Source organism: Equus asinus, chromosome 30 (genome assembly GCF_041296235.1).
Source record: "Equus asinus isolate D_3611 breed Donkey chromosome 30, EquAss-T2T_v2, whole genome shotgun sequence".
Taxonomy (NCBI): domain Eukaryota; kingdom Metazoa; phylum Chordata; class Mammalia; order Perissodactyla; family Equidae; genus Equus; species Equus asinus.
The window spans coordinates 16,380,822-16,395,566 of record NC_091819.1 but is presented as its reverse complement, the minus strand read 5'-3'; the positions used below and the strand labels follow the sequence as shown (position 1 = coordinate 16,395,566).

The window sequence follows — 14,745 nt, the reverse complement described above, 5'->3', positions numbered from 1 at the left end:
AGTAGGTAACGGCGGGTCCAAGTGTGTGGTGCGTAGGAAGCACGCAGTGAATGTCAGTTATCATTGTCAAAGGCGAAAGAAGGTTTGACTAGAAGTCTGGAACTTGCGTTCACATCTCACGAATTAGCTGTGCCATTTTGAGCAAGTGAATTGAACTGTGGGTCTCAGTTTCCTTAGTTGCACGTTGAAAGGCTTGGGTTAGTGGTTTCTGTGTCATTTAGGAAATTTTTGATTGCAAGCGACATAAAAATCAACCCAAACTTGCCTAAATAAAAGAATATTTATTGCTTCATGGAATCAAAAAGTCTAAGTGCCGGCTCAAGGTTTGAGTAAATTCAGGGCTCAAACGATGGTGTTACAACCCGGTTTCTATCCCTAGGTAATTCTTGCTCTCATTGCACAGGCTCAGAAAGCCAGTATAGCACCGGAGCTGCAGGTATAGGAGTCGCATGAAAATAATTGATAGGTTGTCATGCAAATTAAATGAGCTAAGCCACACAGAGCACTTAGAACTCTGCCTTAGTACATATTATGTGCTTAGCAAGGAATAACTCGTAGTATTATTTGGCCTCAGGCTCTACCCGAGGACAAGATGATGGATGCAGCTCCAGAACTTGCACCTTTTTGGATTCATTCCTAAGGGGAAAGATTGGCCACCTCAGTCTCAGCACATTTTTATGGCGTCTCCTGGCTTTGTGGGAATTTATACACATCCCTGAATATGAGATTTTCATTGGCCAGACCTGAGTCATATGCAGCCTGTAGCAGGCACTGTTGGTCACTTAAACGACAGACATCTATCCCTTTCCTCTTTGTTCAAAGAACTCTGAGTCTGATCAAATACCCATTCCCTGTGACACTACCTCTGTCTGAGCCAATCATGCTAATTTCATTTCTCGTACCAGGTATTGGTTAAGACATGAGCATATGGTACAAGTTGGGCTAGTGATGTATGAAGTTAAATCTGCTGACAGTTCTAAAAAGCTTTCAGAATAATATAGTTCCACATTACTACGTAGTCTCAGATTTGCTCACCATGTTGAGTGCTATGAAAAGAACTAACTAGAAAATGTGAAATTACTCTAACTCAGGAAAAAAAGAAACTGAATGGAATATTATCTTCGTCCTGAGCTTGTTACATTATTCTAGGCTTAGAGATACCAAGGTAAGCTACTGGCGTTAAGATAAGAGAACTAATTTATAGAAAATCACAGCTAACTGGGAATATCACAAAACATCAGCCAAAAGCTTTATTGGAGTGTTTCAGATAATACTGCAGTTAAAAAAAAATTTTTTAGTTTAGTATTAAGAATTATATTTTATAGAAAGCACATATTACAATCTACTTAAGATGGATATGCGGCATTATAAGTAGAAGATTATAAATTAAAAGAAATGAATTGAATATGTTAACTAGATATTACCAAGTTATGATTTGAAAGGGAAATAACTAGCTTAGATCATTATAGGTTCCTAGGCATGCAGAGGTATTTTTTCCCAGGATATTTGCAAAATATACATAAAAAAATCCTTGTGGTGTGCCTCCTTCTGCGATGCTTAAAGGCATTCAATAAATAATTTACTCAATCTAGACTTTCTTCTTTCCACAAAGCTAATGGCATCTGTTCAAGGGCAGTTATGCTTCAGCTCCCACTGAACAAGTTTTATCTCTCAAAAGTGTGGAATTCTGAGGGACACGTGGGCTGAGGGCTTAAGTCTGTAAGAGTACCGTAGGCAGGCATCAGAACCTCAAAATCCAAACTCATCAGTATCATAGATGGAAGCCTCAGCTCAGTCATCACTGGTCCTCCTAACAGCAAAGGTGTTACTTCCCTGGCATTTGTGACAAAGGGATGCAGCTTGGAAGAAATGACACAAGTTATAAGAACTAAGATTTTAACATCACATACACATGTGCACACACACGTGTACACACACAGACTCAAATGTCAATATAAAGGACTTCATTTTTAAAAAGTCCTGCATAGATCAAACTACTATTCATAGAAATATCTACAGCAGATATAGAATTTCTCTGATCCTCTACAGTCAGGAATTAATTTGGTTGTTTTTATTCTTTGATTTTCAGACTTCAATTTCAAATCACTACCCACACTGCCACTTCTCTGGGTAAAACCTTGATAAGTAAAGCCAGGGTTGTTTGGCAAAAGCCTAGCATGAATTGTTTCAAGCCACTGTCTTTTATGCATTTCGCTTTTTAATTGACTTTGCATGCATCAACTCTGCCTTCTGTAAGTAGACACAGTTCCCAGAGATTGTCAAAAGACGCCTGTCTCGAGAGCAGATCTAATCCAGTTGGTGCCATTGAAAAACCTTAAATGGCAGCTTTCATCTTATTTCCAAAATCTCTCTTGTTTCAAGTTACATGTTAATCCTAGTTGCTATATCAGCTTTATGGCAGCAAGGGTGGGGTAGACCGGGGGTTTGTTTTTGTCTAAGCTTTAGTTTTCCTCTTCTTTTATGTAAATTATTAACACGAGCAGAATCCTATAATGGGGGCAGTATCTAAGTCTGGAAGTTGGGCCAGCTTTGGGTGCAAACTCCTTACCAGTTGTTCCTGAAAACTACTAGTAATATACCTATATATGTAAAGCTTGCCATTCTTGCTTTGAGGAACAGAGAAGCCTGCAGGCTGTGATAGAGAAACAAGTTTATCTGTTCGTCTTTTTCCAGCATTGCTAGAGAAAATTTGATCCCTTGGACACATGTACAGATCTCCATGACCCAAAGCAAAATTATACCCATAGTGGTGACATTTTAGCCCTAAGAGAATTTCCAAAGCTAAACAATGTAGCTTTGTCATATTTTTTTTGGTATCCAAGCCCACATTGGGCTTGTTACCCTTGGGTAAAATTTCATTCAGATTCTCAGCTTCCTATCCTGTGATAAGCTCTATATGTGTATGAGTCTGTATTCATGTTTAAGAAAATGATACCAACCATCTTGAGTTTGGTTTCAATTCAGAAATTCCATAGGATCTGGTCAGTCCATTTTTGCCTCTAAATATGAATAAAAAAGGGTGGGTGAGGGGAACCGTCTGACATGTAGAGAGCATGTGCCATGCTCTGTAAATAGTACCACATTTAATACTCACAATAACCCAGGGAGGTGGTGACTATTATTGCTCTCATTTTACAGATGAGTAGACCCAATGCCCAGATGGTTTAAATGATTCTGTCAAGATCATACACGTAAAGAATGGCCTGGCTGGGATTTGGTCACAAGTTGCCTCCTCCCTCAGACCTCATTGCTTCAGTCAGGCATTTCATAGATCCATATGGAGAACAGAGCATGGCTTTTCCTTGTCTGCTTCCCTCACCTCTCTGTACCCTCCGTATCTGTGCTCCATCTGTGCCTGGACCACTGGACACTCACTGAGAACTTTAAAGTAACAAAAATCTGTTGCTCTCATGTCTCAGTTGGAGTCTACTCTTCCACAAGCCATCATTTGGTAACATGTAGTGTAATCTGAAGGTTTTGTGGAAGCACCTTATTCCTCTCTAGTTCCCAACCACACCCACTGGGTGTCATTAGACTCATAGTCCCTGTGCATTCATTGCTACCCTTCTCAAGTGATTCTGTTACAATAATCTGGGTAACAAGGAGATCAGGATCAGACTATGGGAGATTATGTGCTGTCCTAACAATTGGCTACAATTTCATTCATCAGAACTTTACTGCTAATATTAGTATTCAGCCCAATGCTCTCTGTCGGGAGAATGGTGAGCTGCATCTAGGCTGGACAGGATCTGTAGTGCCTTAGTCCATTTGGGACTAAGAAATATAACAGAAATACCATAGACTGAGTAGTTTATAAACAACAGAAATTTATTTCTCACAGTTCTGGAGACTGGAAGTTCAAGATCAGGGTGCCAATATGGCTGCATTCTGGTGAAGACCCTCTTCTGAGTTCCATACTGCTGACTTCTTGCTGTGTCCTTCCATGGCAGAAGGGGCAAGGCATCTCTCTGGAGCCTCTTTTATAAAGGTGCTAATTCCATTCTTGAGGGAAGACCTCTCATGACCTATGTACCTCCCAAAGGTCCCATCTCCTAATACCATCATGCTGGAGGTTAGGATTTCAACATACAAGTTTTAGGGGTACACAAACATTCAGACTACAGCACATGGGTCACTCTTATCAGTCACCAACACTGATGGCCAGGGGCACTTAGAGTTCTGCAGAAGCCGCGTGTTCCCAGCCCTAAGTAGTTTTCGACATAGAAAACAAGAAAACTTAAACACTTGAAAGATTTAAGAAGCAGTAAAAGGATACATAATCGAATAGAGCAACTAACTAAGTATGGAGCTAAACACACAAGTGCCAAGAAGAAGGTGGGAGTGATGGAGTGATCTGACCAAGACAGATTGGTCTAAAATGGGCAAGACTTTAAGAGACGGGAGGGACCCTGATAAGACAGTTGCTTTTTGGTCCTGTCACTTGTCCTGTGCAATGCTGAAGTACCAGAGTGTTGCATGGCCCAATTCTCTGATGAGTCTTACATTTTAAACAGAAGAAAAACCAGCATCACTAAAACAACCCTACGAGCATATATATGATAAGACTGAGACTCAGAGAAGATATGCAATTTGACTGAGGACACAGAGCTAGTGATGGAGAGAACCAAAATTCCAAAAACGTCTGCCTGATCAAAAGCACTCTTTCCACTCAAGAAATTTCTTTCTGAAATTTGAACCAGGCACATGACTTCAGATGCCCACATGTGAATTGCCAGCCTAACATTGGGCCACTTGGTTGAATTTCATAATAGGACTTTCCTTGAAACCTGCTTTATCCACCTACCTATCCCAACAGCTAATAAAATATAAGGACTCAGAATTCTGCAACCACATAAGAGAGGAGAAGTAGCACAGATTTGAAGCACTTTGTTGACATGCTCTGCTCCCCTTGAATTCCGTTTTTAAAAACACAATGAGTGTATACTCATTAATTATCATGAGAGTGGCTCACTGGGCCATTGGGAAGGCACTCTGGTTCTGCATAGCCCAGATCCAGGCTTTTGCCTTTGTTTGGATGAAGTATGTTTAAACTTTGCTTCCCAAATCCCTACTCACACCCAAGGAAGACTTTAAAGGGCTTTCCCCTTCTTCGGAGACAATATTAAAATAGTTAATGCTAATGTTGGCTAATGACAGAGCGGTTGGAGGTTCCAGGGTGCTCAGGGAAGGTACTTACTTAGAGAACCCATCATAGAAACTATTTACCAGCTGTTACAGGGGCATTTCAATGTTTTAACAAGCCCTGTGGCTGTACTAGTATGCAGCAGCTGAATACCGTTTCTACCCTCCTCCCCACTATACGCTTTCTCTTAAAAATGCCCATACTGTTGCGCACCAAGGACGTTTGGGAATACCAAGTGCTGTCAAGATTGCTTTGACCACAATCATGTCTGGGCTTTGCCTGTGTGTGAAGAATTTCATAATCTTCCTCAAACTGCTAGTAATGGATGGAGCTTGGGTAATAATCTAAAAATGAGGGCTCGTGTCTCCTACCCTCTTTAAATTCTCATTTATAGATCTCCAGTGGCCTTATACCTTGAGACACCATTAGCTATAGCTCGTTCCAACAACAACAGTAACAAAAGCAGCCAATAATCCTTACAAGAAAATACGCAATCAGGAGAGCTTTCTGAGAAAATTCTCGTCAGGAAAGCCTCAAAAAAGCGTTTCCTGCTCAGCATCCTCATCTGCAGAAATGAACTGGAGTTTGTCAGCCTCACTTCTTATCATGGCCCCACGTAAACAGAAAGACAAATGTAAGATGGCATTGTAACAAAGCAGCCAAAGACTGTGCAGAAACCCAGGACTGACTGCCCCAACAAAGCCTTTCTGTGAGAACTGGAGTATTTTCTAATAGACCAACAGAAATAAACCAGGTTGTGTAACCACCAAAACAAACAAATGAAAACCACCAAGTTTAAGAGTAAAGACAGGTCATGGGACAGTAAGTTTGATGTGACTGGGACCCCTCCTCCCAATTAGTGCAACTCTTTCTAATCTTAGGTTGGGAGGAGTTGCTGGAATGAAGCTATTTGTATAACCCACAAGAAGACCTCCCACCCCCATATCCTTGAACTGCATTAGGTCTGGAAAAGTTAAAATGATTTTTAAGTGTTCCATCAAAACCAGGATGCTTATCACTCTGGTTTGGCTACTTGCCTGAATTTAGCTCCCAGTTAATCTCTGTGCCACTGAGCTTCTCTCCTGGAGGGAGGCTTTCTTGTGGAGGGGGGTGCATTCTCCCTGCTGTGTAGGAAGTGAGGAGTAGATTAACCCCTAGTGTTCCAAAGGTGTCCAGGAAAATAACTCAAGGAGAATCAGCATCTTAAAATTCATGGGGAAAAATAATGCTCAAAATCTTAGAAATGCCTTCCCAAGTCTAAGGAACTAATTAAGTAGGAAGAGATTTGCTGTAATCTGCCCGTTGGATGAAAACATCAGTTATGCATAAGACAAGGAATGCCATTAATGGCTCCTTTACCTAAAGCTTGCAGTTTACTCTAATATTACTGATATGAAAGAATGTCAGGCAATCTCATATCATTTACATTTCTGGGTTCAAATCATATCAATTCTATCAGACATTGATGTGACTTTGAACAAGGTGTTGATCCTCTCTGAATCTCAATTTCGTCATGAGGAAATTGAAAATATCTTTCTCATAGCCTTATAGGATGCTTTCTAAAACTAAACGAAATCCCCCAATGGATGTTAACAGTACGTGGCGTATGGTAAGTTCTACTCAATAGTTAGTTTCATTTCCTAAAGGTATTTATAGAAGACCACGGCCATGAGAAGCGCAAAGTAAACATAAATAGGAAAGTCTGAGGTCCTGCACTACAGGAGTAGATAAAAGGGAGTTACCTAAGTATGAACAAGAAGAATGTCAAGACCTGGAACCTGAACATGAGTCCTTGCTGAGCGGGGCATGACCAGCAGGAGGAGGATGAGGGGAAGACGAAAGCCAAGGAGCTTCTAGTTCCAGACTCTTCTTCAAAACCAGCAAATTCCTGATCTTCAGGGCTGCTGATCGTTATCTCCACTCTGAATGCATCCATGTGAGGGGCACTGGGCACTGTTTGCTTGGTTGGATCCTTCACCTAAGCCACGCCCATATCTTTGATGCTTAAGAAGAGTTGAGGTAGAAGAACTGATCAGTATACATGAGTTTCCTTTCCATAATCTTCAAACCCAGTCCAAACTTTCTGAGATCTCAGCTTAAGATACACTTATGCTACCATTTTCTATTCCCAGATGTGGTAATAAAAAAGACTTCACTTGAATCAAAAGTACCCCCTTAAACAAAGAATGCAAATTATTTACTAAGGCCTCACACACTTCTATTGATTCAAATCTCTCCTAACTGATAGATCTTAACACTGTATTTTATAGAGACGTATTATTAAGAGAAAGTGCTATAAAATTATTTAAGTTTTAGGAATGCGCATGCTAAGCGCACTTCCGTCTCTTAAAATGTCATCATAAGAATTTCCCCAGAACCCTCAGAGTCAGCAATTTACCTAGTTGGTGTTTTTTTCTTGGCAGCTAAGGGAGCAGAAGAAAAAATTCTGTTTTTCTTAAGCTCTCAACTCCTAATGCCCACACTACTTGCAGAAAGAGAAAAACATCTCCCAATGTGTTGAGCAGAACATCACCCCTGATTCCAAAAATCGACTCCCTAATCGCTGGAACCTGTGAATATGATATTTTACAAGGCCAAAGGGACTTTGCCACTGTACTTAACATTATGGACCTTAAAATAGGGAGATTATTCTGGATGGTTCAGGTGGACTTAATTGATCATATGAGCTCTTTAAAGCAGAAAACTTTCTCTTGCTGGAGTTATAGAGAAGAGGCAGAGATGCGGCAAAGGGGAGGTCACAGAGATCCACAGTGTGAGAAGGTCTCCATCCACTGTTGCTGGTTTTGAAGATGAAAGGAAGGGAACCATAAACCAAAGAGTGTGTTGTTCTCTAGAATAATCCCTCCCTGGTGGTCAGCAAGGAAATATGGACCTCAATTCTACATCCTCATGGAAGTGAATTCTGCCAACAACCTGAATGATTGTGGAAGTGGATTCTTCCTGGAACCTTATAATAAGAGGCAACCTGGCTGACCCCTTGACTCTGGCCTTGTAAGATCTTGAGCAGAGAACCAAGTTAAGGCCACTCAGACTTCTGAGTGAACTATGAGATACTACATTTGTGTTGTTTTAAGCTCCTAAATTTGTGATAGTCTGTTATAGCAGCAACAGACTAATATTTCCACCAAACACTTTCTCCTTTCCTTAAAGTGGAACATATGAAGTCGATTGCCCCCATGCTTGGGAAATTTTCAGTTCTGTTTGGAACTGAAAGCTAGCAAATCTTCACTGGGGAGTGGGAAGAAAAAGGGAGAAGGAGAAAATACATGCCTGCCTCTCATTTGAAGCCCTTTTAAATGAAGATTGCTCATTGATCAAAGACCAACAGATAAATAAAAGAGAATGCCTGAAAATCCACTTTGGGAATTGTTAAATAACCCAAGGACGGATTAAATACCTAATGCTGTTCCTCCAGTTCCATCTTATGAAAAATGGCTACTGTTAAAGATTTAAATAATAACTCAAGACCTAAAGCATGGAAACTGTATTTCAATTGATTTGAATTGAACCCTGCATTTATTTGACATCAAGGAAGATTCTACTAGAATATATTTCCAAGGCTTTCTCTGAAGACATGATTCAATAGTTTGGGGAGATAAGAACTTCCTCTGAAAAAATAAAATAGAGAGGCTTTCATAATGTAGGAATTGGAAGAGATTACATTTTCTTTCTGGAAAAGTAAAATATGACTGTGGTGTAAAGAAAGATGACTACAGTCATGTAGAATAAATGAACAGTTAGCCCTACATGTGTGGAGAGTAGGTGACTTATGTAAGAATTATATCCAATGAGATACATAAAGCTGAGAAAGTTAACCAACCCAGAAAACTCACATTGCAATAACATGGTTTTGATTACACCTTTTTGACGATGTGGTTAGTGGAGACCATGACTCATCCCTCAGGAGGTGCAGAAATGGGTGAACCAAGAGGTCACTTGTTAGGCAAAAGAAGGTATGCGTTACAGTAAACAAGTTGCTATATATTGTCTACAAAGTAGCAAAACAATTACTTGAAACACAGTGAAAATCTTAATTGGTGGCCAAGTGGAACCACGTTAGGAAAGCAGCATTGACTGAGGGCAGACTATGAGTTCCTCCTTCCTCATTCCCTTGTGAATGGAGAGGACAACAGAACAGAAACCCAAAGAGCAGAAATGATGACACTAACAATCTCTCGCGTGAACATGGTCTTTCCTAAGAACTTTCTGTGAAAACACGCAGGCGTAACCCGTGCGAGGTAGATATGTCTGAGGTTTACCTGAGTTCATTGTGGGCATACTTCTGGGTACAATTTAAACATGTGCTATACATTTTTAGACCTTGTATATCCACAAGAAACAGATGCTTATTGGAATTATAGACATGGAGATTTATTTTGTTCAAGTCAACAAGGTGAAAGAAAAGAATAGAGCATTTTGGGTGAAGTCTTTAAAATTTTCCCTCACACCATCTGCATTCCCATTCAGTCCCCAGACTACTTGGAAAAGCAGTAAGACTACACTTTCAGGCCAAAGTTACTCAAAATCAATTACTTAAACACTTCCCCAGTGGGATTATCTAAACTTGCAAGACCATGTGTGTCCTTTATACTTACAATTCTTTTCTTCTTTTTATTTAAAAACATCTGAAAGAGCGCAAACTTTTAGAAAAGTCAGAGAATAATTTATTGAACAGCATTGTAATTCTTATGCAGCTTTATTAAAATGCACTTTTTTGTCAAATTTGTAATGAGAGCATCTAACATAAGAACAGCCCAAGGTATCTGATTGATCCCAGACACTGAATAGACACCTTAATTTTATATTTAAAAAACAACGTAGAATTTATAGGTTTGGGTTCAGCAGTACCTTTGCCCTCTCTGTAATCCCTGCTTTCTAGAACAATCACTGTGAATTCTTTCTGTTTTCTAAAAAGAAAGGAAGGAAAGCTTTACTGAGGATTTCCATAATATGATTCCTTTGAATAGATACTTAGTATTAAATCTATGCCTACTTGATCCTCCCTACATCAAGCACTATCTTCTTTTACTTAGAATGAGTCACTCATCTCCTACACACTCCTCCCACCATAATGGGATAGTCACTACTAAGACCTCCAAAATCTCTAACACATCCCGACCCATCTTGACGCCTCCCAAAGAATAGTCCCCAGCCTCTCTGGCTTTCCTTTTCTGTCTCTCCTCAACAGGCACTCAATTATCCTCTGCTCCCTCTGATTGTAACCCACAGACAGATTCTCATTGTCAGTGAACCCACCAATTCCTGAAGAGTGTCTCCCTTCCACTCCCCGGCTCCATTTTTCTTCTTATCTCCACCATTTCTCAGCGTGCTTTGAATTCTTTCTTGCCAAAGAATACACAAGATTAATCTTTAAAAATAACCAAGGGAATTAAGGCCTTTCTTGAATTAAGCTCAAGCATCCTCTTTAAAAAAGGATGCACTCTGCTGTTTGGAAATGATTGCTGTTTCTATCAATGTCTGATTGACTTAGCCCACCAGGACTTGGTGGAGATAACATACTCTATTATTGAGTGTCTATTATGTGTAGATATCTTGCAAAGGAATGAAGTAGATGCTTGACACTTCTATGAATTAAAAAAAAAAAGAGGAATTGGTTCAAATTTAAGTACCTTGTCCAGATTCACATAAGTATAGCCAGGAACTGACTCCCAGTCTAATTACCTCCAAGCGTGCTTTCTGCTGTGTGACATTATCTCCCAAGTAATTGGGATTCTGTGGTCTTTGTCTCAATGAAAGGGTTGAATATATCACTTCACTCCTAAGAGCCAGAAATCTTTTGTCTCTTCCACAGCCACAGACAATATCTCAAATCCAGGCCAGTTGTCTTAGAGTTCAGGTTGTTGCTCACAGGCCAGACTGTAGGGATGATAAAAATAAATTAATCACTCACTACTTGAAAAACCTTAGAGACAGAATCTACGTTTGTTTCTTTATTTCAATAGCAGCACTTCTTCTATCGTCATATAGGGTCAATTCTAATTCATGTATGGTCAATTCCAATGGCTCAAAGAATTTTTTTTATAAATTAAAAGGAATTTTAAGATGAATTGATGTTAGGATAGCTTGATTCAGAACATATCTTGGATCCATTCAGATAAAGACCTAAAAACTTCTCTGAAGATTCATTTTTAACCAAATTAATGCTAATGAACAGTTTGATTAACCACTCCGGAGGTCATGGCTTCAGTGATGGCTTAGAAGGAAAACATCCAGTCTGCTTCCCTGATGGTCTTCCGGGACCGTTGACCAGTAGTGGAAAAAAGAAAAAATTCCAACTATTCTTTCAACTTCAATTCAGCCCTTCTAGTTCAATCCACAGTTGGAATAGGATAACTAATAACATAAAAATCAAGATTTCTTTTTAAGAAAGTTTCTATTCTGTAGTATTGTGAACTTTGTGAAAAGTTCAATTTGGAGTCATTTCTGTTTAGGTGAAGGGTTGGGTCCTGTCTCATTTTCCCCAAACTAGTTCATCCATCTCAGCCTCTGAAGCTGAAGGAATTGAATCCTGAAACACGTTTTATTGCTGTTTCTTTAGGATAGTGAAGGAGTCTTGGAATTTAACATCTCGCTGAAGCTGAGGAAGTTAAAGGCCCACTGTGTACTCCAAAATCAAAATCATCTGTTCAGGGAGGATTGAGATTTCCTGTGGAAAGTACAAACTTTAAAGGTTTCCATTTTCACTGCTCATCTGAAATAATGTAGGATTTATGATTTCATACTACATGCAAGTAGGAAAGCCTCCTATTAGATGGGACCTTATTCCCACAGCTTTTGTGAGTGTCGGTCTAAGGTTAGAGGGGCAGGTAGTAGAGGCCCAGATGTGTGCAGAAACAGATGTGCTTGCCTCTCCTGTGGAATCAGAGATTTGCAACCGTGAGTGTAGAGTTTGTTTTTGCACTCCAGTTCCCTTGAATTATTTTAAAGGTTATTATTAAATGGCTGTTGTCCTTTTAAGACTCTTTGCCCATTTCAACTTATGGATATTGCTTCTCTGCTCTTTTGGATTATGCTTCATTGTAATACAAATAAGTTAAGATTTTACTTTGGGCGCCGTATAAAATCTGTTTCCATACTGTTGTTTGTTGGTACTTTAAACTTTTTTGTGCATGAATGTTGGGGGTGGAGTGGGGAATTAAAACGGTAATTATCTCTACCCCAAAGAATGCCAAATATATTACATAGCACTTGTCAACAAGCGGACAGTAAAGCTTCAACAGCTAAATTATTTCTCCCCTTCATTTCACAAGAAACAATGCATCTACGAGGCAAAACAAAGTGGCTGATAAAAGCAGTATTTCTGTCCATTTCAGACAAAGACCTACATTGGTGATTGACCCCAATCTGACTCTAAAAGTAATATCTTTTTTTTTGAGGAAGATCAGCCCTGAGCTAACTACTGCCAATCTTCCTTTTTGGCTGAGGAAGATGGCCCTGAGCTAACATCCATGCCCATCTTCCTCTACTTTATATGTGGGACGCCTACCACAGCATGGCTTTTGCCAAGTGGTGCCATGTCTGCACCCGGGATCTGAACCGGTGAACCCTGGGCTGCCAAGAAGTGGAACGTGTGCACTTAACTGCTGTGCCACCAGGCTGGCCCCTGATTCCAAAAGTAATATCTCGATTTCTTTTATCTCTTAGCTTATGGAAACAAAGCAGTTTTCAGAGACATTAGAAAAATAAAATATAAATTTAGGATCAAACCTTTGTCTTTCAATCACTTTTTCCATTTTCTAAGAGGGAATAGATTATCTATAAGAGTGGATAGTAGATAAATAGTGCTTAATAGGAGACATCTAGAATGCTACAGCATCATTCTCAAGAACTCTTACAGAAGCACAAAATATGCCCGCCATAGCATATGTTAACTGCCATTTACATTTACCCTATTTTTATATCATTACTTTGAAAAATCACATAAAATTACATTAAAAATAAGTTGGACTGAAAGAACCAAACACCACCAAATCCATCATCCTAATATAACATTCATTTTATTTTTTTCTCCTTGCTAGACTAACATAGGTTAGGTCTGCAATTTTAAAATGTCACTAATCATTATGTATATATAATATCATAGTTGAATTTTTCACTAAACCTATAAGAATTTTTTAATGTTTCTTTAGTCTTTATAATGGTCATTAAAAATAGTTCCATTCACTTGATGTAACATAATTTACTTAACTATTGTTGAACATTTACCAGCTGCACGACCTTGGGCATGTTACATTAACTTTACGTGCCCAGTTACCTCATCTGTAAAATGGTAATAATAATACTTACGTCATGGGTTATTGTGGAAGAATAAATGAGCTAATGTGTATAAAGCATTTAAAATAGTGTCTGGCACTTAAGAAGAACTCAATATATATTAGCTTTCAAAAACTGTTTTTATTGGAAATTTATAACCACTTTAGTGAACATCTTCATTCAAGAAACTTTTTCTATCTCTTTTCTTTTTTATAAGAAATAAGTTCCCAAATGTGCAATTTCTAGGTCAAATAAACTTTTTTCCCCATGGAACTGAAAATTCTTTATGGAGATTCAATCACAAGTTATAAAAATAGTCAAAATGCATTTATGAAGTATCTATTTCTGCAGGAGGTTGTGTAGAACACCGCAATAAGCAAATTAAATTGACTTGGCCTTTGGCTATTACATTCTAAAACAATGCAATAGGAGAAATACGTAAGCATCCTGGTGGTTTCAGCATGGACTAAAATAAGCTAAGTAAGTACAATATAAGGCCACATATGATGTGTCACCGGAGTGTTGCTAGCTCTAGCTTTTTAAAATTGTGAATAAAAGGCCGTGTTATACAAAAAACACATTATTGAGCAACCAACTCTGAACAATGAGAATCAGGATAAACTGATGGTTAATAAGGGCCAAGGAGGAGAAGACGTCAGCTCTCGTGTGAATAGTCAACAGGGAAAGATCAGGATGTGCCCTTGATGGCTCAAACTCAGCCACGCAGAAGTTGAGAGAGACAACCAATATGGAAAAGAAATGCACATTGATCAGGAACATTCATTTGTCCATGCAGGTGTTTGGAGACAAAGAAACAAGAAAAGGAACAAGGAGGTGTAACAGAAAAATAAAATCATTGCTCTAAATTGTGATGTTTCTGAGGGTCAGTAAATGAGTTTCCTATCAAACCGGCAGTTACCCTCACACAGCCAGAACTTCTCTTCCTCTGTGCCTTAGTTCATACTGTTCCCCTTCTCTGAGATTTCCTTTCCCCTGTACATGTCCTCCCAAATGAAATCCATCCTATCGCCAAAAATCAGCCTCCTCCATGAAGCTTTCCCTAATTGTCCCAGGACTGATGACATCAATTTGACAGTTACCTGTGTAGATGTGAAGGTGAAAGAGTAGGTGAGATGTAATCCATAGGAGATAAGTGAATAGAGGGCTAAGGAGAGAGCCTTGGGAAATGCTGACACATTCGAGATGGGGCAAAAAGAGAAAATAAAACCGTCAAAGGAGGGATGGGACCAGGATGGTGCCGTGTCTGGAAATCTAATGGGGAGAAG

The 14,745-nt window shown here is 39.3% G+C and overlaps 1 long non-coding RNA gene across 1 annotated transcript in view; it reads right to left on the bottom strand.

Annotated features, from left to right (window-relative positions):
- The window catches only part of LOC123282307 (uncharacterized), a 53,313-nt gene that overhangs the window by 22,339 nt on the left and 16,229 nt on the right, over positions 1-14,745 (bottom strand). Inside the window, exon 3 of the long non-coding RNA XR_006522373.2 lies at positions 10,868-11,062. This is a non-coding gene — a long non-coding RNA (uncharacterized lncRNA). The remainder of the gene's footprint in view (positions 1-10,867; positions 11,063-14,745) is intronic.